Here is a 21292-nt window from a genome sequence, read left to right as displayed (position 1 = left end):
GGAGCTGAAAGCCAAGATTGCAGAGGGTAAAGAGTCCTACAGACGGAGGCTGGAAAACAAACTGCAGGAAAACAACATCAGGGAGGTGTGGAATGGAATGCGGGCTATCACTGGCCTGAGATAAAAGAGAGGTGTTGGGATGGATGGGGACGTCGAAAGTGCTAACAACCTTAATCTGCACTTCAATAGGTTTGACTGCCCTGCGTCTCCTGTCTCCACACCCAGCTATTCCCATCTTCTCCTTTTGCCTCCTCCGTCTCCTGCCCCCTCAGACTGTCTCACCCTGTCCCTCTCAGCAGATGACATCAAAAAAGAATTGGGCAGACTCCACTCCAGCAAAGCTGCTGGCCCTGATGGTGTCTGTCCCAGGGCCCTCAGGTGCTGTGCTTCCCAGCTGTCTGGAGTTCTACAACGGATCTTCAACATGAGCCTGGAAATGCAGAGAGTCCCATCACTCTGGAAGACATCCTGCATGGTTCCTGTCCCTAAAAAGATCAACCCGTCGACCCTCGGTGACTACAGGCCAGTGGCTCTGACCTCACATGTCATGAAGACGCTGGAGAGACTCATCCTGAAACATCTGCGTCTGCTGGTGGAGCCTTGACTGGACCCCCCTGCAGTTTGCTTATCAACCTCGTATCGGTGTGGATGCCATCATCTACCTGCTGGACCAGGCTTATTCTCATCTGGACATTGTTGGGAGCACTGTGAGGGTCATGTTCTTTGACTTCTCCAGTGCTTTTAACACAATCAGACCATCACTGCTGGGGACTAAGCTCATGGAAATGCAGGTGGACGCCCCACTGGTTGGTTGGATTACGGACTATTTAACAAGTCGACCACAGCATGTCCGACTGAAGAGCTGCCGCTCAGATAACATCCTGAGCAGCACGGGGGCACCGCAGGAGACAGTCCTATCACCCTTCCTCTTCACTCTCTACACATCTGACTTCAGGTACAAGTCTCAGTCATGTCATCTGCAGAAATTCTCGGATGACTCTGCCATTGTGGGCTGTATCAGGGATGGACAGGAGGAGGAGTACAGGATTGTGGTGGACAGCTTTGTCGAGTGGTGTGAGCTAAACCACCTACCCTACCTACAACTTAACATCACAAAGACAAAGGAACTGATTATGGACTTTAGGAAGCAGGCTCCTCCTCCTACCCCTGTCACCATCAGAGGGGCTGATGTGGAGATCGTTGAGGACTACCGGTACCTGGGGGTACACTTGGACTGTAAACTGGACTGGACCAAGAACACCAATGCTATCTTCAAAAAAAGGGCAGAGTCGGCTTTTCCTACTGAGGCGGCTCAGGTTCTTCAATGTTGGTAGGAAAATGCTGACCATGTTCTATCACTCGGTGTTGGAGAGCGTCATGTTCTTTGCAGCTGTGTGCTGGGGAAGTGGGGTGAACAGGCTGAACCAACTGATTAGAAAGGCTGGTTCTGTCCTGGGTGTCAGACTTGAGAACCTGGAGGATGTGTCTGAAAGGAGAATGCTAAAAAAGCTTCTTTCTATCATGGACAACCCCTTCCACCCCATGCACGCCCCCATAATGGACCATCGGAGCAAACGCAGCAAAAGACTCATTGCCCCGAAATGCAGAACTGACCGCCACAGTAAATCCTTTGTACTGGTGGCTATAAGACTGTTTAACTCTTCCTCACTCTGTAGGTGATTCTCCTGAGACGATTACCAATGTCATTCTGTTCCCTCCCAGACCGTGCAATATTACCCAAGAGTACTTATTGAATATTTGTTTCATCCCCCCATCATACGCTGCTACTCCCTTCTATTGCACAATACTTTGTCACTTTCTAGAATCGCCTGCACTGATAGTTAAGTTATTTATTCACCAGGATATAGTTATGTATATTACTTCGTTAGAGTTATCCGATACTATGTCTTGCACTATCCTACTGTATATTACTGTACACTACTATTCTTATTGTATATATTGTATATGTCATGGTCCTGGGTCGTTGACCCAGCGTTGTGTGTTTTATGATTATTTTCCTCTGTTCTAGTTATTCTGATTTTGGTATTCTGTGTCCTCCCCTCGTGCCCTGTTCGTGTTCTGGATTTCCTGTTTTATTCTGACGGTCTGTGTCTGTTGTCATCATGTTCAGCTTGTATCCTCAGGTCGTCTTGTGTATTAGAATCAGCTGTGCTCCCACCTGTATGTCATTACCTGGTCTCCTTGTTTGTGTGTATATTTAGTGGGTGTCAGTCTGTGCCTGTCGTCGGCTCGTCTGCGTTTGTCTGCGTATCCCTGTGTAGTCTGCGTTTCTCTGTGTCATCTGCGTCATCCGTGTATCTCTGCGTCTCTCTGCATTCTCCAGTTCATATGACTTCAGGTTTGCTCTTTAGTTTATCCCAGTTTAGGTCTTCTTCAGTTATTTGTCATCCCTCACTGCCTGTTTGCCACCCTGCCACTCTGTAAATAAACGCTCACTCATATCATCAGTCGGCTGTCTGCATTTTGGGTCCTCATTCATCCACAACACGACTGCTGCCCCAGACGTGACAGTACGAGCCGACCAAACATGGACCTAGCAGCATCCGCGCCCTCCCAGGAGTTTCGGGAGGAGGTAATCGACTCTGTCTCACGATTGGTCAATCTGTGGCTGGAACATGAGGGAGAGGAATTACACGCGCTGTAGAAGCCAGGCTACAGCACTTAATCTCTGCTCACCCTGGCTACTGGACTCTCTTCATCCGCTCGCACAGGACTTCATTCTGAACGAGCTTCACCTTCACCCTTCAACCGCTACCGCTTCCCAACCCAGCCCGGGCGGCGAATGTTTTGCTCTGCCCCCGCCGGGAATCTGCGTGCCCGCCCGCCGGATGTGGAATTACCCGCCGGTCGGTGCTATCCCCAAGAAGAAGCGGCGTTCACGCCACCGGCGCCCATCGCCACAGCCGGACCCTGAGACTTCTGAATTGCCGGCTGTGGTGAGTAAAAGAGACAATAACCACGAACCTTCCAATTTAAGGACTGTTTATTCTGGGGCCGTTTTCTGTGCCGCCAGTAAGGACTATGGTGTTTTCCCTGGCTCACCTGCAACTCTGGATTATAAGAATGTGTTTCCAGGAGCTCACTTAGCTGCCCAGCCTCCAGGAGCTCACTTAGCTGCCCAGCCTCCAGGAGCTCACTTAGCTGCCCAGCCTCCAGGAGCTCACTTAGCTGCCCAGCCTCCAGGAGCTCACTTAGCTGCCCAGCCTCTAGGAGCTCAGTTAGCCGCACGGCAGCCACAAGCTCAGTTAGCCGCTCAGTCAGCCGCTCAGTCGTCACCTCCATCACATTCTGCCTCACAACCCATAGCTCTGTCACTACCACAGCCAGACTTACTGCAAACGATGTTAGAATCCATAGCCCAGTCAATAGCTCAGTTGGTAAAAGAATCATCTGCCTTACCATCAGCTCAGTCTCCTACTTCGCCACCATTGTTGTTCCAACCTTTACTTCAGTCACCCTCAGATCAGCCACCTATTCAGTCGTCATCTTCACCTACTCCTCCTGTACAACAAGCGAAGCCAATCCAACCTGAAAAGAACTGTTTTTCATCTGTTCGGTCTAAGCAGAGAGACAAACCACACAATATTGTAGTCAGTCCTCTAAAGCTGGTCATTTCAGAGACTGTGACGCACTTCAGGGCCTCCCCAGAGGCTGAGTTTCAGCCCTCAGCCCACTCTGGACCCCTGAAGGCTAAGAACCCAGCTGAGGACTGCACCCAGCTGTCGCTGTCTGAGCAGGGCCAGTGCTCCGCGCAGCTGCAATCAGCCCGATGTGTGCCAGGGGCCCCTGTGCCCGCTGGTTCTGTGACCATGTCCGCTGGGGGTTCTGGAGAGCCCGGCCAGCCCATTCTAGTCTCCGCTGGGGGTTCTGGAGAGCCCGGCCAGCCCGTCCTCACGTCCGCTGGGGGTTCTGGAGAGCCCGGCCAGCCCATTCTCGTCTCCGCTGGGGGTTCTGGAGAGCCCGGCCAGCCCGTCCTCACGTCCGCTGGGGGTTCTGGAGAGCCCGGCCAGCCCATTCTCGTCTCCACTGGAGGGCCCGAGGAGCCCGTCCAGCCTCCTGACTCGTCAGCTGGAGGGTCCGAGGGACCGCTCCGGCCTCCTGTCTCCGTTGGAGGGCCCGAGGAGCCCGTCCAGCAACCTGCCTCGTCAGCTGGAGGGTCCGAGGGACCGCTCCGGCCTCCTGTCTCCGCTGGAGGGCCCGAGGAGCCCGTCCAGCCTCCTGACTCGTCAGCTGGAGGGCCTGAGGAGCCCGTCCAGCCTCCTGACTCGTCAGCTGGAGGGTCCGAGGGACCGCTCCAGCCTCCTTCGTTGTCAGCTGGGGGGCCCGAGGAGCCCGTCCAGCCTCCTTCCTCGTCTGCTGGGGGGCCCGAGGAGCCTGTCCAGCCACCAGCTGTTCCAGCAGCAGCTTCATCCTCATCAGCTTCACCCACGCCGTCGTCTGGTCCAGCTCCGGCTTCATCCTCGCCTGGTCCAGCTCCGGCTTCATCCTCGCCTGGTCCAGCTCCGGCTTCATCCTCGCCAGCTGCAGCCTCCGCGCCTTCATCCTCGCCAGCTGCAGCCTCCGCGCCTTCATCCTCGCCGCCTGGTCCGGCCTCAGCATCTGTTCCTGCCTCGCCTGGTCCAGCTCCGGCTGCAGCCTCCGGGTCAGCCTCAGCCTCGTCAACACTGCCGTCAGAGCCAGCTCGCCCTGTGCCACCTCATCCTTGTTGGCCGCTTTCCAGGCCTCTAAGCTGGCATCATGGCCGTCGAGGGCGGCCTCCTGAAAGAACTCGCCGCCACCGCTGGCTTCGTGGCCAACCTCCGGACCTGCTCTGCCACCGCCGTTGCCGTGTGCACGGTCGGCCACCTGAACTGTTTGCCCGTCGCCGCCGTTGCCGTGTGCACGGTCGGCCCCCTGAACTGTTTGCCCGTCGCCGCCGTTGCCGTGTGCACGGTCGGCCCCCTGAACTGTTTGCCCGTTGCCGTGTGCACGGACGGCCCCCTGAACTGTTTCCACTTCGCCACCGCTGCCTTCCGCGCGGTTGGCTTTTGATTTTGTCGCCAACGTGGCGGCCTCCGGAGGTGAACTGTTTCAGACTCCTGAGTTGTCAGCCTCCGGGCCGGCCTCCTGAACTGTGTTTTGGGACCCTGTTCGAGGACTCCAGCATGTGTGTTTGTATTTTGGACAGTTCCTGTAACTCGCTGGGGCTTCTTTTGTTTGGTGTTAGTCCCTCCGTCCTGGGCCCCCGCCGCCCGCCCTGGGGTGGTCGTCTGTTTTTGTTTTGGGCTGTCTGGAGCCAGCCCTTGGAGGGGGGGTGCTGTCATGGTCCTGGGTCGTTGACCCAGCGTTGTGTGTTTTATGATTATTTTCCTCTGTTCTAGTTATTCTGATTTTGGTATTCTGTGTCCTCCCCTCGTGCCCTGTTCGTTTTCTGGATTTCCTGTTTTATTCTGACGGTCTGTGTCTGTTGTCATCATGTTCAGCTTGTATCCTCATTCTTAGAGTTTTAGGGTTCTCGTTTCAGGCTGCTAATGCTTCTATTACCATGGGGAACACTTTGGACTCTCTACATGAATTAAAAGGAATCACTTATAATTCCTACACAAAACTTTAATGTGTGTGGGTGAAACATTTTCTTTGCCAGACTAAGTGCTACACAGATTGTGAATCTATTTACTCAGCAAAGGGTCGACCTTGTCGGGCGCACTGTCGATGGACGGGTTTGTTTTCATACATAAGGGGCACCGGATTATAAGGTGCATTAAGCGAAAAAACCACTCAGATAACTCAAACTTTACTCAATTCGCTCTTCTTGCTTCCCCCACTTCCGTACCATTGATTCATTAATGTTGAATTGAACAGCTGCTCTCTTCCCTGTTGTTGCAGTGTATTAATGACTAACCTCGTATTATGGATGGATTATCTCAGTTGTTCTCCTGACTGAAGTTTGGTCCGTCTACAGCGTCCTGCCATGGGATTGCATTTGTTCCTAACCATCGGGAACCCTTGCATTAACTTTTATCGAGTGGAAAAAAGTTAGCATTCATTCTCCAGCTTCACTGTGTTTATGTTATGCTAACTGCTGTCTCACTAAATAGGAGAGCTTATCTTTTAATTTTTTCAGAAATCTCTCAGTCAGAACATGGTATATTATGTTTAGGTGGAAACTAGCGAGCTAATTTCCTGCTAACTTCTAACTCTGTTAAATTTAATAAATTCCCTGTTTAGACAGTTTTTAACTCTCAGTGATGCCGCAGTATTCGTTTGACTTTGGGACATGAAGGGGATGGAGTTTTGGACCCAGATTACTCCGCGAGGCTCCTGACTACAGTAGCCGTAATGCTCCAACAATCCATCAAGCAGTGCGGCTTTGTAGCTTACCAAAGTCGTACTAAAACATTTTTTGACAGATTTTTCAGTGTCGTGTACCACATAAAATGGGTTCAAGAATTAATACATAAGGCACACATAAGATGCACTCATGATTTTGAGATAATTAAAGGATTTTAAGTGTGCCTTATAATCCAAAAAATACGGTATTATAAAAGATAGCATTATTCCATTAGCACACACTTCTTTTGAAAATGGTGGATAAAGCATTTTATTACAACTGTTTGGTAGTTTACTTGGCGCAGTGTGTGGAGCAATAATGGAAAATGTACATGATTTATCTGAAATTGAGGCCAAAGTTTGTTTTGATTACTTTAGTGGACATTAAATTTACCACCACATTCTTATCTTACCCTAAAACTAATAACATTTTTTGGGAGTTGCTTTTTACTCTCTATCGTATCAAAACTATCTTGCCATAAATTTCATATACCGTAGATACGTGTTTCATCCTCCCGTTAGTTAGAATATGTGGATACTTCTTTAAAATACCAGCTTGTGCGGTCATGCCCTACTTATAAAGCACCTGTACTGGTGTGAAATCACTGATGATTTGATCTCTACCTGAGTCAGGTACAGCATATGTTGATTTGTAATTAGTCCACTTATCTTTTCATCGTTGGGTGTTTCTCTGTAAGGCCTCCGAGGATTGTTGTTTTCCTGGCTTTTCTTTCTCTGTTCTTCTTTAGTATCAGCTGTGAATCCCCTTGCTGTGCTGTGAGCTAACATACTCCGTGGGACCATGTCATGATGTAGAGATACAGTGTCCTTCTTGATTTCTTAATTTTTTGCATATTTGTCACACAAACACATTTTCAATATTAAATGAAGTTAACCCAAGTAAATACAAAATGCAGTTTTTAAATGATGATTTCATTTACCTATTGTATGTTTTTCGCCACATAATTTCAGTCAGTAATACATCTGTGATGTATTGACTTAATCTGAAAAAGATATCCACACCTACTTGGCTCTGTGTAAAAAGTAATTGCCCCCTAAATTTAGTAATTGGTTGTGCTGGTTGTATTGATTGCAAATGTTTGATTGCAGTTCTTGCAATCAAACAGTGAGTCCTTCACATCACTATGGAGAAATTTTGGCCCAGTATTATTTGCAAAATTATTTTAGTTCAACCACACCGGCCTGTTTAAGGTCACGTCAAAGCATCTCATGTCGAGTTTTGATTAGGTTACACCAAAACAAAACAAAACAAAAACAAACACTGCAATATTTGTTTCTTTATATACAGTATTGAGGGGGCTCTGTGCATTATATTTCATTGCCAGTAGTTATCTGTCATTATTACCTGTATATGACAACAATAAAATTTGAAACTTGAAATCCTAAAAAATGTTTAAGCCCTGAGTTTGTGCCTATTTTGTGCCTATTTATACTGGAGAGTGGAAGCTTTCTCAGGTGATCGAGTAGATTCAGTGTGTTTTTGGAAGGCTGGGGGTCAACGTCTGTGTCCAGAAAGTTGATACTATAGCCAACAATCTACTGTGGCCCTCGATACCATAGTGCACTCATAGCCCCAGACTCTCCTGGTGCCATGAGTGGTACATTTTTGGTCCATTCACTCTCCAATGACCCTTTTCTGATGGATTCAGAAGAAATAAAGCTGATTTTGTTGATTGCTCTTCAGCAGTACATTTCTGTGACCATCCTGGGCCTACTGCAACAACTGAGTTGAATCCAGACTAAACCCTCTGGGTTTCAGATTGAAAGACATGCATTTAGGGTTGTCAAAACCCAGAACTCCACAAGTGCTATCAACTTATACCATTACTTGCCAGACCAATCCTCATACAGGTACAACTCAGAAAATCTTGCAGTCGTAGTCCTAGAAGGAATAAGGGTAATCTGACATTACCCTGCAAGGTTTCTAGAGACTTACAATTCACAGGACTGGACCTTTGGACCCCCATCAGACTTGGCTGTTGTCCTTGGTGCACTTTTGTATCCCCACCCCCTTTAAGCATTTTCAAGTGACTTTACCTCAAAAGTGGTTTCCTGTAATATGTACTAGGACTCAATTTTTGCCAAAGGTTTTATCTAAATTCCTGTCTCAGTCTGTCAAGCTGTGAATCCACTTTCACACCAGGCTATGCTGTGAACTCTCTGAACTTTGGCAGAGCACATTTGCACAGTTGGACCACACTGATCATCTGTTTGTTTCAACTCTAGGGTTTTGGGGCAGACCTTTGTAAAAAAAAATCTAGTCTAGCCCACTGAATTGTGGACACAAATCTGCAGGTATGTGCATATTTGGATGTTCCCATCTAAGGAGCCATCCCATGCTGGTTTCAACTGAGGTCCATATTTTATATATTCTACTTAAATAATGTGACGGTTAGCCCCTTCTTTGGGGGCGGGCGTTGGGTGTGACAGGTGTCTCCTTGGTTGGTCAGCTTAGCATCCTGAAGGGTGATTACAGTGACCAACCCATTCCAAGATTCCTCCCACCTTTGATGAGATAGCAAATGAACAGTGACGTTATGGGTTTTTGGTGGGTCTTTTTTTCACTTACTATGCATTTATACAGCACTCTGCATTTAATCATTAATTATCATTAATTTCTGGCTCTCTTCCACAGTTTTCTTTGTCCGTTCTTCCTCCCCTCACCCCCAACTGGTCACAATAGATGGCTGTCTCTCCCCCAGCCTGGTTCTGCTGGAGATTTCGTGCTGTTAAAAGGGAGTTCTTCCTTCTCACTATTGTCAAAGCGCTTGCTCATAGGATGTCTTCTGATTATTGGGGTTTCTCTGTTTTCTCTGTATTATGGTAGGGTCTTTACTTTAGAATATAGAGCACCTTGAGGCAACTGTAGTTGTGGTTTGGCACTATGTAAATAAAACATAATTAAAAATTGAATTAAACTGAATTGAATTAACCTTGATACTCTGAATGAAAAGACCTCATGAATGAAGTACAGAATAGATCTGAACTTTTTTCTTTTATTTAGATTCATAGGTGGGCTTTGGCCTTGAACCACAGCTAAAAAGAGATGCTGAAACACTTATCTTTTACCTACTTTTAAGTGTTCTCAGAGATTTTGTCTTAAAAATAAGTCTGATGTTATGAAAACAAGTTAAAGCACTGGTCAAAAACTGCTCACTTTTAGCTGATGATTCTCAAATTTTAAGATAGTGATGTGTCCCTCTTGCTTTGAAATGGAAATGACAATTGGATAACTAGGACAGACCTCAAGGGAAAATGCATTTAAAGAGGAAAACAAAAATCATCATCATCGTTTATTTGTATAGCACTTTATAGCACTTTGTATAGCAGTATCAGAGTCAAGGGCACGATAGCATCCAACAGGTACAGCCCCGATTGGCCAAAGTGTTAGAAGGAGCAATATACAATAAAATAGGCATATGGTCGGAGAATACTGCATCTTCGACACGTACATTGCAAACAGATAACCATATGATAAAACCAATGTCCAATGTGTGACGATGTTCTTGAGTGACACCATTAACAGGACAAAATTAAAAGAGTTCACTAAGTCCAGGAAGTCCTTGGCCAGGGGGCTTCCCCGGCAGCAAACATGTATATTAACCCTAGGGTCCAGGGTATAATTGGCCGTTTTTGACTACTTTTGATTTTACCTCTATATTTCACCTTTAAAAACTGTTTATCTTGCCTTGTTTGGTATCATTATTTTCAGCACAACCTCAAATATCTGAAATTGGAGTTATTTTTTTTATTTTGACATACTATATTAGCACAATTGATCTAAATTCAGACAAAAAAATGTAAAATCTGAGTAGAAAAAAGAATCATTTTCATAACTTGAAATGCAAATAGAAATTATACATTTCTAAAAATTATGCACAAGTTTTGCAAACAAAGTTAAATTGTACTATTTACCTAAAAATGCAGCCAAGGCGTTTTTTATATAACCATTTAAAACTCTTTTCAGAACAATCAGGTGTGCTGCATCAAATAAGAAGGCACACAAATTATTTGTGCCACTCCAAAAAAATTGTTTGTGTCCACTATAAGACAGAGGAGAACACCACAGGCCTAAACCCTGCAGGTCTGACAGCAGGAGGTGGATCAGTCCTGTTTTCCATGTGGGGATAGCGTTTACACTGGAATCTGCCTTTGGTGGCTTTTTTGGAGCAAATGTGACATTCACTAGTATAACTGACACACAAACAATGACTACACAACACACTAACTACACACTAACTATAGCCTCTAAACATGCTAAACATCACTAATGTCTCACATGTGAAAACTCGCTCTCGCGCTCGCCCGCTTTCTCTCACGGGTGTCACTCCTAAAACTTCCCCTTCTCCCTAAACAACCAAGTGACACATGTTGCCATATCATTTTTTGATTGCTTGACATGGTACACTTTAACACCAATAGGGAAGGGGTGTTTTTTCTTTTTCTTTTTTCACTCGCAAGAAGAGAGTGTTTGCTAGTGCTGTCCTTAGAAAACACAGTTTTTACCGTTTCTTCCCGCTGTAAACACCACTGTTTTGTTCAGAAGAAAACATTGATTGTATTTTTTATCATAGCTCTGGTTTTACGTGGCCTATTGACACAATTTAAAAAACTCGTATATAGTTTCAAGTCTGCACTTTCGACCCAAGTTGAAATGGAGACTCGCTACATCTTGTAGCTGTGTCATCTTGGTAAATGGATTGGTTTTTATATAGCGCTTTTATACTCTTCTGAGCACTCAAAGCGCTTTACACAACTTGTGCATTCACCGAAGCACATTTTTGTAGGTGCTTTCTAAGAAACATTCACACACACTCATACTCCGATGGATGCATCGGAGAGCAATTTGGGGCTAGTATATTGCCCAAGGATATTTGGCATGCAGACTAGGGGAAGCCAGGAATCGAACCACCAACCTTCCGATCAGTAGATGACCTGCTCTACCACCTGAGCTACAGCCACCCATTGGTCATGTGATTTTGACGCGCCGGCGCATCCGTCCACCCCAGGGGGTTAAAATCACCAAGCAGGAGCATCTGGTCATACCGAGATGCACAGTCAGCAAGGAATTCTGAGAACTCAGATAAGAACTCCTTGTTATATTTCGGGGGCCGATAAATAATCACGCACAACAGTGAAGGCGAGCAGCCGAGTTCACTCAAACAGAGTTCAAAACTGGTGTAGTGAGACGGTGGGAATAGCTACTTTAGGTCCAAATGAACCTTAAAAACAGCAGCTAGCCCTCCTCTGCGACCAGAAGCTCTCGGACTAGAAGTTCTCAGAACATTAAAAAAGGTACAGCCAGCCGGTACTAGTTCAATGAAGGTTCAATGAACCCAGTTAAATGCTGACTATTGTTAAAATGAGTAGGGACTTAACCAGAAACTAGTGAAGCACTGATTATACTGAGCCAACGGGGGCAAATAAAGTGAAAAAGATTTTTGAACACAGATCCAGGTAAAATGTCAAGAGGATGCTTTTACTGTGTCAACTAATTTGACTAGCTCAAGCAACGAAACAGGTACACACAGTGAAGATGATAGAGAAATGTTTCTCACAGTACTGATTTTTTTTTCGACAAGAAATATTGAAACTTTCACACTCTTCATTTAAGAAAAGGAACAGACGGTGCGAGCGTAACTATCATTAATGGTGCCAAATAAACCGGTATTAGAATTTAGAATTAGAATCAATGGTACTTCCGTACCATTGACTCATTATTGTTGAATTCTCTCAGAGCTGCTCTATTCCTGTTGTTGCAGTAATGACTAACCTTGGCTGGATTATCTCAGTTGTTGTCCTAACTGAAGTTTGGTCTGTTTACAGCATCCTGCCATGTGATTGCATTTGTCCCTAACCATTGGGAACCCTCGCATGAACTTTTATCGAGTGGAAAAAAGTTAGCATTCATCCTCCAGCTTCACTATGTTTATGCTGTGCTAACCAGTGTTGGGCAAGTTACTTTGAAATAGTAATTCAATTATAGTTACTAGTTACTTCTACAAAAAAGTAACTGAGTTAGTAACTGAGTTACAATATTCTAAAAGTAATTAATTACTTGGAAAAGTAACTATTGCATTACTTTAAAAAAAAACAAAGAACGTTTAACCCTCTGGCGTCCAGGGTATAATTGGCCATTTTTTTACTACTCTTGATTTTCTCTCCACATTTTACCTTTAAAATCTATTTACTTTGCCTTGTTTGGTATCATTCTTTTTAGCGCAACCTCACATGCCTGAATTTACAGTTATGTTCTCATTTTGTCATACTGTATAACCAGAATTGATCTAAAATCAGACAAAAAACATAAAATCACAGTAGAAAAAGTTATATTTTTACTGTAACAACCATAAACATGTTTAATGAATCATATTTCATAACTTCAAATGCAAATATTAATTGTCAATTTTAAAATCCTATGCACAAGTTTTGCAAACAACAAAGTTATTTGCATCCATTTACCTTTTACCCTTTTTTTAAATAACCATTTCAAACTATTTACAGAACAATCAGCTGTTCTTCAATAAGATGCCACACAAATTATTTGTGCCACTCCAAAAAAATCATTTCTGTCCACTATAAAGGAGAACATCACAGCCTGATACCTGCAGGTCTGACAGCAGCAGGTGTATCACTCCTGTTTCTACCTGGAGACAGCAGTCGCCTCATTGTTCTGACACACAACACAAAACTATCCACAACACTACACACTAACTACACAAGACAACACATTAACTACACACTCCAAACACAGTAAACATCACAAATCTCACATCTCAAAACTCGCTCTCTCTCTCTTTTCCTGCTCTCTCTCTTTCAATTTCTCTCTCTCCCTCTCTCTTTCTCTCTCTCTCTTTCTCTCGCCTTCACTCCTAAAACTTTTTTTTGTTTTGTTTTTTTGCTCATAAGCAGAGAGTGCTTGCTAGCGCTAACGTGAGGAAAAAAATTGAGGAAAAAACGCCACGTATATATTGTTTATCATGACTCTGGTTTTACGTGGCCTATCAACACAATTTAAAAACTGGCACCTTGTTGCTTTGTCTTTAAGTGGTCATGTGATTGACTTACCACGACTACTTTATTCTTCCTCAGTCAAACAGCAGCACTCATGCGATTGTTTTGCCTCCTTAGCTCCAGGTGTTGTGCTAGACAGTGATCGTGATTACCGTCCGTGCCGGAGCGCGCAGCTGCTTAAAGCTGTAGCGTCCAGATTACTTACAGCTACTTCCGTGCAACTGATATAAGATGCAGTAAGCTGAACACAGCTTCAACCGTCTGTTTGTTGAAAAATAGTAACGGACCGCGTTTCCTTGTTAGTAACTGTAACGCCGTTGTAACGATAGGAATAGTAGTTAGTAGTTAGTAGTAGTAGTTAGTTAGTTAGTTAGTAGTAGTAGTAGTAGTAGTTAGTAGTAGTAGTTAGTTAGATTACTCGTTACTGAAAAAAGTAACGCTGTTACTTGTAACGCCGTTATTCCCATCACTGGTGCTAACACAGCTGTGTCGCTAGCAATCACATAGCACATCAGTATATACTAGCTAGCACAACTTCAATAATCCTACAAAAGTCACTGCTGTTTAGTTTTCTGTCTTCATTTATGTTGAAAATGACAGCAGAGCTGTACGTTTTGGACCCAGATTACTCTGTGAGGCTCCTGACTACAGTAGCCACAATGCTCCAACAATCCATCAAGCAGTGCAGCTTTGTAGCTTACCAAAGTCGTACTAAAACATTTTTTGCCGTGTATGTTAGATTTGTGTTCTCATGAGTAAATATATTAATTTATCTTATGTTGTAAAAGACGTTTTCTGATTGTCATTTTATTTTGGAAATGATTTTATTTTGGTGATTATAGATGACTTCACTTCCTGTTCCTTATGTTGTGACGCACGAACTGCTAAAATGAATGTATGGTTTTCCCTCCTGTGTTGCTGACAATAAAAGAAACGGGAAAAGTAATCAACCAACCAAGTGTGTGCATTATTAAGAGAACATGGCCGAAGAAGAAGAAAACTCTTCGAGCACAACAGGTTATGGGCCCAGGCGTGACACAACAGGAGGAAGATGGCAGAGGTTAGTGTTCAACGGAGACGAAAACAGTTACGAACTTTGGGAGGCAAAGTTTCTTGGCCACATGCGGATCATTGGTCTAAAGGACACTATATTATCAGCCACTAACCCAGATGCAGAGAAGAATGCTGAATGCTACGCTGAACTGATTCAGTTTCTTCATGATAAAAGCCTTTCACTGGTAATGAGAGATGCGACTGACGACGGAAGAAAAGCTTTAAAAATAGTACGTGACCACTACGATAGTAAAGGCAAGCCCAGAATCATCGCACTGTACACAGAGCTGACGTCTTTACAGAAGAAACCAGATGAGACAGTGACAGATTATATTATCCGAGCTGAAAAAGCAGTGACCTCCCTAAGAAATGCAAAAGAAGTCATCAGTGATGGACTTATTATCACTATGATTTTAAAGGGGCTTCCTGAAGTTTACAAGCCATTTGCTATTCACACAACTCAAAGCAGTGAAGATTTAACATTCACACAGTTCAAAAGCAACCTACGAAGTTACGAGGAAACCGAGAAATTCGACAACAAAGTAAAAGCGGATAATGTGATGAAGGTTGATTTAACATCAATCACCTGTCATGGATGCGGAAACCGAGGACATTTTGTAAAAGATTGTCGCCAAAAGGGAACACCTAAGTGGTGTAGCTACCATAGAAGCTCGACACACAGTGATGAGACATGTAGAAGAAAAACCAAGTACAGAGATGATGCGAAACTAACTGTAGAAAAACAAGAGGACAAGAAAGAAGAGCAGACTTTTGTATTTAAAGTTAGGCAAAGACTTCTGCCTACTGACATAATAAGAGAAGGACTAATGGTGGACTGTGGTGCTATTTCACACATCATTACGGAGAAGAACAAGTTCATAAAGTTTGATGAGACTTTTGATCCTGAGAAACAGTACATGGAGCTTGCTGATGGATCCAGGACAAATAACGTCGCACTCAAGAGGGGAGATGCCAGCGTCTCTCTACGGGAAATACAAGGACACTGTACCACCATCACACTGAGAGATGCTCTGTTCATCCCATCCTACCCTCAGAGCATATTTTCAGTGAAGGCAGTTACAACCTATGGAGCCTATGGAGCACAGGTGGTCTTCAAGGTTTATAACCCCCACACAGGAAAAGTGTCAAAACACAGACTCGTGAGATTTATCAAGGAGAACACCGTTGAACAACAAACACAGACTGATGAATATGACACAGAAATTCAGACTTATGAGCATGTAGTGCCTTCAAAAGAAAGTACAGAACAACAAAATGAAAATGCAGCAGAGAACAGACCTCCTAGAGAAGAGGAAACCAACACAAATGAACATTGAAAGAAATGAGGGTGATGAGCAAAACCAAACTGAACGCTATCCTAACAGAGAAAGGAAACCTCCTAAATATTTAGAGGATTACACATCTAACTGCAAAGAGTTAGCTAACGTAATTTCTGTAAGTGTTGATTATTGTTACAGAGCAACCTGTGGAATCCCCCAAACCTATAAAGAGGCGCTGATGTCACCAGAGGCACCAAGGTGGAAACAGGCAATGGCAGAAGAAATCAACTCTCTGAAAGAGAATGACACATTGGAACTGACTACTTTACCTACTGGTAGAAATACCATTGGAGGAAAATGGGTCTACGCCCTCAAAGAAAATGAACAAGGACAAATATTCAAAGCCAGGTTTGTAGCAAAAGGTTACAACCAAACACAAGGAATAGACTACCAAGAGACATTTGCACCAACAGCAAACATGACATCTGTGCGAACCCTAATGCAAATATCAGTCCAGAACGATCTTATTATCCACCAGATGGATGTTAAAACTGCATATTTGCATGCTCCCATTGAGGAAGAAATATACATGGACCAACCAGAAGGTTTGAGCAAACAGAGTCAGGAGAAAATTTGGTGTACAAATTAAAGAAATCCCTTTACGGGTTAAAACAATCAGGTAGAAACTTTTACAAACTCTTGAATGACTACCTTGAACAAAATGACTTTGAAAGAAACCTTTCTGATCACTGTGTATACAGGAAGGACACTGAACATGACTTGATCATTGCGGCTAGCAATACTAACTTGTTAAACACATTCAAAGAAACAATGAGGTCAAAGTTTAACATGAAAGACCTGGGGAAAATATCCAGTTTTCTTGGGATACAGTTTATACAAAAAGAGAGTGAAATCAGGATGAATCAGAAGAGGTACATTCAAAGAATGTTGGAACGCTTTGGGATGTCAGAATGCAAAACCAGATCCACACTGTGTGAACTAAAAACGGACACTACTACATGTGGAGGAAGTGATGCAAATGAGACAGTTAACTCAAGAGAGTACAGAGAAATAGTGGGCAGTCTATGCCATTACGTGTATGAGACCAGATATAAGCTGGGTTGTTAACAGACTATCTCAAACACTAGCTCAACCCACGAGAGAGGACTTAGTAACGGCAAAACAAGTCCTCAGATACCTAAAAGGCACAAATGACTTTGAACTGATCTTTAAGAAAAGCAGTGAGGATCTAGATCTAATTGCTTACAGTGACTCTGACTGGGCATCCTCTGTAAAAGACAGACGCAGTACAACAGGCTACTGTTTCGCACTTACTAAAGAGGGACCAGTAATATCTTGGAAAACAAAGAAACAGCCTACAGTGGCACTCTCAACATGTGAAGCTGAATACATTGGTCTTGCAACCACTACTCAGGAAAGCATGTACTTAACCCAACTGTTAAACGGCATGGACAGAAAAAGGTACACATGTACTAAACTGTTTGGGGACAACCAAGGGGCCATTGCTTTGAGTAAAAATCCAGTGAACAGACAGAGGTCGAAGCATATTGATGTGAAATATCACTTCATTCGTGAAGCGGTAAATGAAGGGAAAATCCGCATTGAACACTGTCCATCAGAAGAAATGGCTGCAGACATACTAACAAAACCAGTTACAAGAGTGAGACTCAGAAAGTTTCAAAAATGGTTCTTTGGAAATGCATAAGATGCTATGGGTTAACAGCATGAGAACAAGGGGGGGGGGTGTTAGATTTGTGTTCTCATGAGTAAATATATTAATTTATCTTATGTTGTAAAAGACGTTTTCTGATTGTCATTTTATTTTGGAAATGATTTTATTTTGGTGATTATAGGTGACTTCACTTCCTGTTCCTTATGTTGTGAAGCGCGAACTGCTAAAATGAATGTATGGTTTTCCCTCCTGTGTTGCTGACAATAAAAGAAACAGGAAAAGTAATCAACCAACCAAGTGTGTGCATTATTAAGAGAACATGGCCGAAGAAGAAGAAAACTGTTCGAGCTCAACAGTGTACAACATTAAATCGGTTTGAGCACAACCAGAATTCATACATAAGGCACACCGGATTATAAGGCGCACTGTTGATTTTTGAGAAAATTAAAGGATTTTAACTGCGCCTTATAGTGCAGAAAATACGGTACCACAGGGTTTGCTGTTTCCTTCAACCTCCACAACTTCTTGAGCTCCGGTCTTTCACAAGCTTCTCATGTTCTTTTTTCCTTATGTTGGTATTATTTGGTATAGTTACATCTATCACGTTAGCCGTCTTCCTCTGCCTGTCCTCCACTGTCCAGTTGGTTAGCCACCATCAGTTTGTCTGTCTGTATCTGGAAGTCCCACGGGATCTTAGCTTCGTCATTCTCAACCATCCTAGGGGGTGTATCCCATTTTTCCCTCAGGGCTTCCTGGCCATACTCTGACATAACATGTATTCCCTGCCTGCTAGCATCTTGGATTTTTCTGTTATGTGCTGGAATTTCTTTGCGTGCTCCAGGATGCTGAATCTGGGGTGGAACCCTCCATGTTTGGTAACGAGTGTCCTTGTCTTCTTGTCAGTGGCTTCCATCTCCTTCTTTGGCCAGCTGATTATCCCAACAGGGTATGTGATAACTGGCAGGGCATAGATGTTGATTGCCTGGATCTTGTTATAACCATTCATCTGACTCCTCAGGACTTTCCTGAGCCTTCACGATGATGTCATTTTGGGTTTTCACCACTGCTCTGGGTTATAATGTCTGGAGTCTGGTGATGGAGGTGTCTTCACAACATAAATTATATCACTGCCTGGTTTTGTTTGTCTTTGAAGGGATATGGATATTGGAAATTGAATACTGGAAAGATCACATGCATGTCTTCACAAATGCACAAAAATTAAGGCTAATTATTTATCAGAAGAATAGCACTTGACAACCTGTTGCTGATGTTACATATGACATGTCAGTTTGCTACCTGTTTCATCTGTAGGACACTTGTCAATATTTTCCTTAGGACAAGAAAAATAGAATAAATAAATGATAAAGTAAATTTGTGTAAATGTGTTTTTGGTGTGTCAACTCCACCTTTTCTAGCACTTACAGAAGAGAGTTTTTTGTTATTGAGTGGGAGTTACTTATTTTTTTTTTAAATTAATTAATTAATTTTTATTACTGTGGGATTTTCTTAAAACAAATTAAAAAAACACAAACTGCTTCTGTTGTTCATCACAAGATGTGTCTACAGCTGTTCTATTTTGCAGAGAGAAAGAATAATAAAATGTTGCTCAGTAAGTGACATTTGCTTAAACTGGAGATTGAAAAAAAAGTTTTTAAATCAGTAATACAAAGTAAGTAATTAGAGTTTTTTTATTAAGAACTTTTCACAGACTACAGTTACAAAGCGCTGTACACAAAAAAAGAGTAAAATAAATCAGAAAATTAAGTGCCATGATAGCCAATATAAGGCACAATATGACTCAATAAAATAAGAGAAAACGTGTTGAGACAAAATTGTTTTTAACTGCATTTTTGTGTATGTAATGTGTACCAAATAGAAGTGACTTGAGCTCGCTTGCTACAATGTGTTACTGCAGCATTTTCTGTAGCTTGGAGCCATGAAAAAGGGCACTACATTAATCTGAACATGATGACACAAATGTATGAGCAATTTTACCAGTTCATCTGAGGACTAGGTAGTTTATACTTATACAGTTTATAGTTATACAGTTTATACTTAAATGAAAGACAGGTGAACGAGGGTGGGAGCAGCGGGTGCGGTTTTCTACAGTCATTGGTGCAAAGGTAGACTGTGCCCTTGCTGGCCTCACCCTAGGAAGTGGCACGGGCATCGGAGCAGTCCGGACCTCAGCCGCTCCCACACAGTTGGGGGACACCAGTGGGGGTGGCGATGGTGTTGGCCAGGACCCGATCTGAGCTGCCAACCACTCGATTGTCTGCGTACGGCGCTCGATCTGGTCCTGCAGTTCTTCCCGCTTTCGGTGAGACATCGCCACCTGCTCCCTCCACATGACCACCATTTGGGTCAGCTCCCACCCTGGCTGGCCCGGTACTGGATCGGTAAACCACTCTAAGCAATCCACCACAGACCTGACCACTCGTTAATGCTTTTCAATACGTTTTCATGGTTGCTTGTTTACACGCTGGCTGCAGCTTTTTAGCTCACAGCCACATACTCCAACAACAACAACAATAACAACAACAACAGACAGACAGGACCCAGTTAAGACTTTAAGCCGGCCAGGCATGATTGTGGATGCCGTCCAGGTGTGTCCGCCTCCTTCACAACCGCGCCGCAGTCCATGCCCCGCGACATAGCTATAATAATGATAGAAGTTATTTCAACCTGATCTTCTATGTGTGCCTTTGGTATTGCGTGCCTTCCTCTTGTTTTATTTGTATTCCTCTTGTATTGTATGTATTCCACCTGTTTGCATATATCCCTCATGTGTTTATATATTTCTCATGTTTATTATCTATTCCTGCTGTCTTACTAGTTATATTTTATACATGAACAGTTGCTGTGGCGCAGCCACAATTTTGTTTTACATGTACAATGACCATAAAGGGCTATTCTTTTCTTCTTCTTCAATGTTAGATAAAAAGCACATACATAGAAAAAGTACTCAGGTAGAGTAAAAAAACAGATTCCATTTACCATTACCTTTTACACACACACACATGCACCCATACACGCACGCTCACACACATTGTCTCCTCCTTACTTTCAAGAAGCACACTTGAGATGTTCACAATAAGTTCACCAAAACAGATACAGAAATAGGTGATAATAAATTCCATAACTATTCTAAATACATAGATTAATGAAACTAATAAGTAAAATGCAGAAAACCCAATTTAATAATTAACTTTGTTTATTTATCCATTGTTCAGATCACTAGAACTGTTTTGAATTCCATTAAAATGCCACAACTCAAAATAGAATTCCTATAGGAATCAATAGACGTTTTAATGGTTGTTGAGCTTCTTGTTTCCATTTTGAAACAGCAACAGAATTTCCCATAAAAAGGCTGGAAGTGACATAAGTAACTTTACTTTTACACCCCTTGAGACTCAAGTCAGAGGGAGTAGACACCACCTAAGACGTTTTATAAGCTTTATAACAGACCTCTTGGACTATGATTAGTAATAGGTGAGCACCTGCTGGTGATATCTATGGGAGTTCTTAAAACTAAAAATGTCATTTTAATTGGCTGATAACATTCAAAGTCCTTTGGGAAACAATAATGAACATTTTTAATTTGCAATCATTATTTCTTTCATGGCTGATTAATCTGACAATCCATATTCACTTGTGTTACGTTTAGGTACTTGGAAAAAAATAAGAGCAAAAACAAAGAGAGCAAAAGAATGAACTAAAATTGATGGATCAGAGGCTAAGATTTATTTTTTTTGTTTTTTAGTCTAACACAGTTCTGCATCATACAGTACCTATAATGCAGCTCCATTGTGTCTCTTTGCAAGATTTTCCCTGTCTAAATCAATGTCTTTGGCAAGCGACAGATTCCATTCTAATATACAGGCCCTTTTTTAGTGTCAAA

At 43.1% G+C, this 21292-nt stretch overlaps 1 protein-coding gene and 1 long non-coding RNA gene across 5 annotated transcripts in view; one reads left to right on the top strand and one right to left on the bottom strand.

Annotated features, from left to right (window-relative positions):
• Positions 1-13483, bottom strand: part of LOC120442313 — a 34337-nt gene extending 20854 nt beyond the window's left edge. Inside the window, exon 1 of the long non-coding RNA XR_005614666.1 lies at positions 13420-13483. This is a non-coding gene — a long non-coding RNA (uncharacterized LOC120442313). The remainder of the gene's footprint in view (positions 1-13419) is intronic.
• Positions 1-21292, top strand: part of ntm (neurotrimin) — a 577382-nt gene that overhangs the window by 529051 nt on the left and 27039 nt on the right. The gene's annotated exons all lie outside the window — the stretch shown is intronic.

Source organism: Oreochromis aureus, linkage group 10 (genome assembly GCF_013358895.1).
Source record: "Oreochromis aureus strain Israel breed Guangdong linkage group 10, ZZ_aureus, whole genome shotgun sequence".
Lineage (NCBI taxonomy): Eukaryota > Metazoa > Chordata > Actinopteri > Cichliformes > Cichlidae > Oreochromis > Oreochromis aureus.
This window is presented reverse-complemented; position numbering and strand designations above follow the sequence as displayed.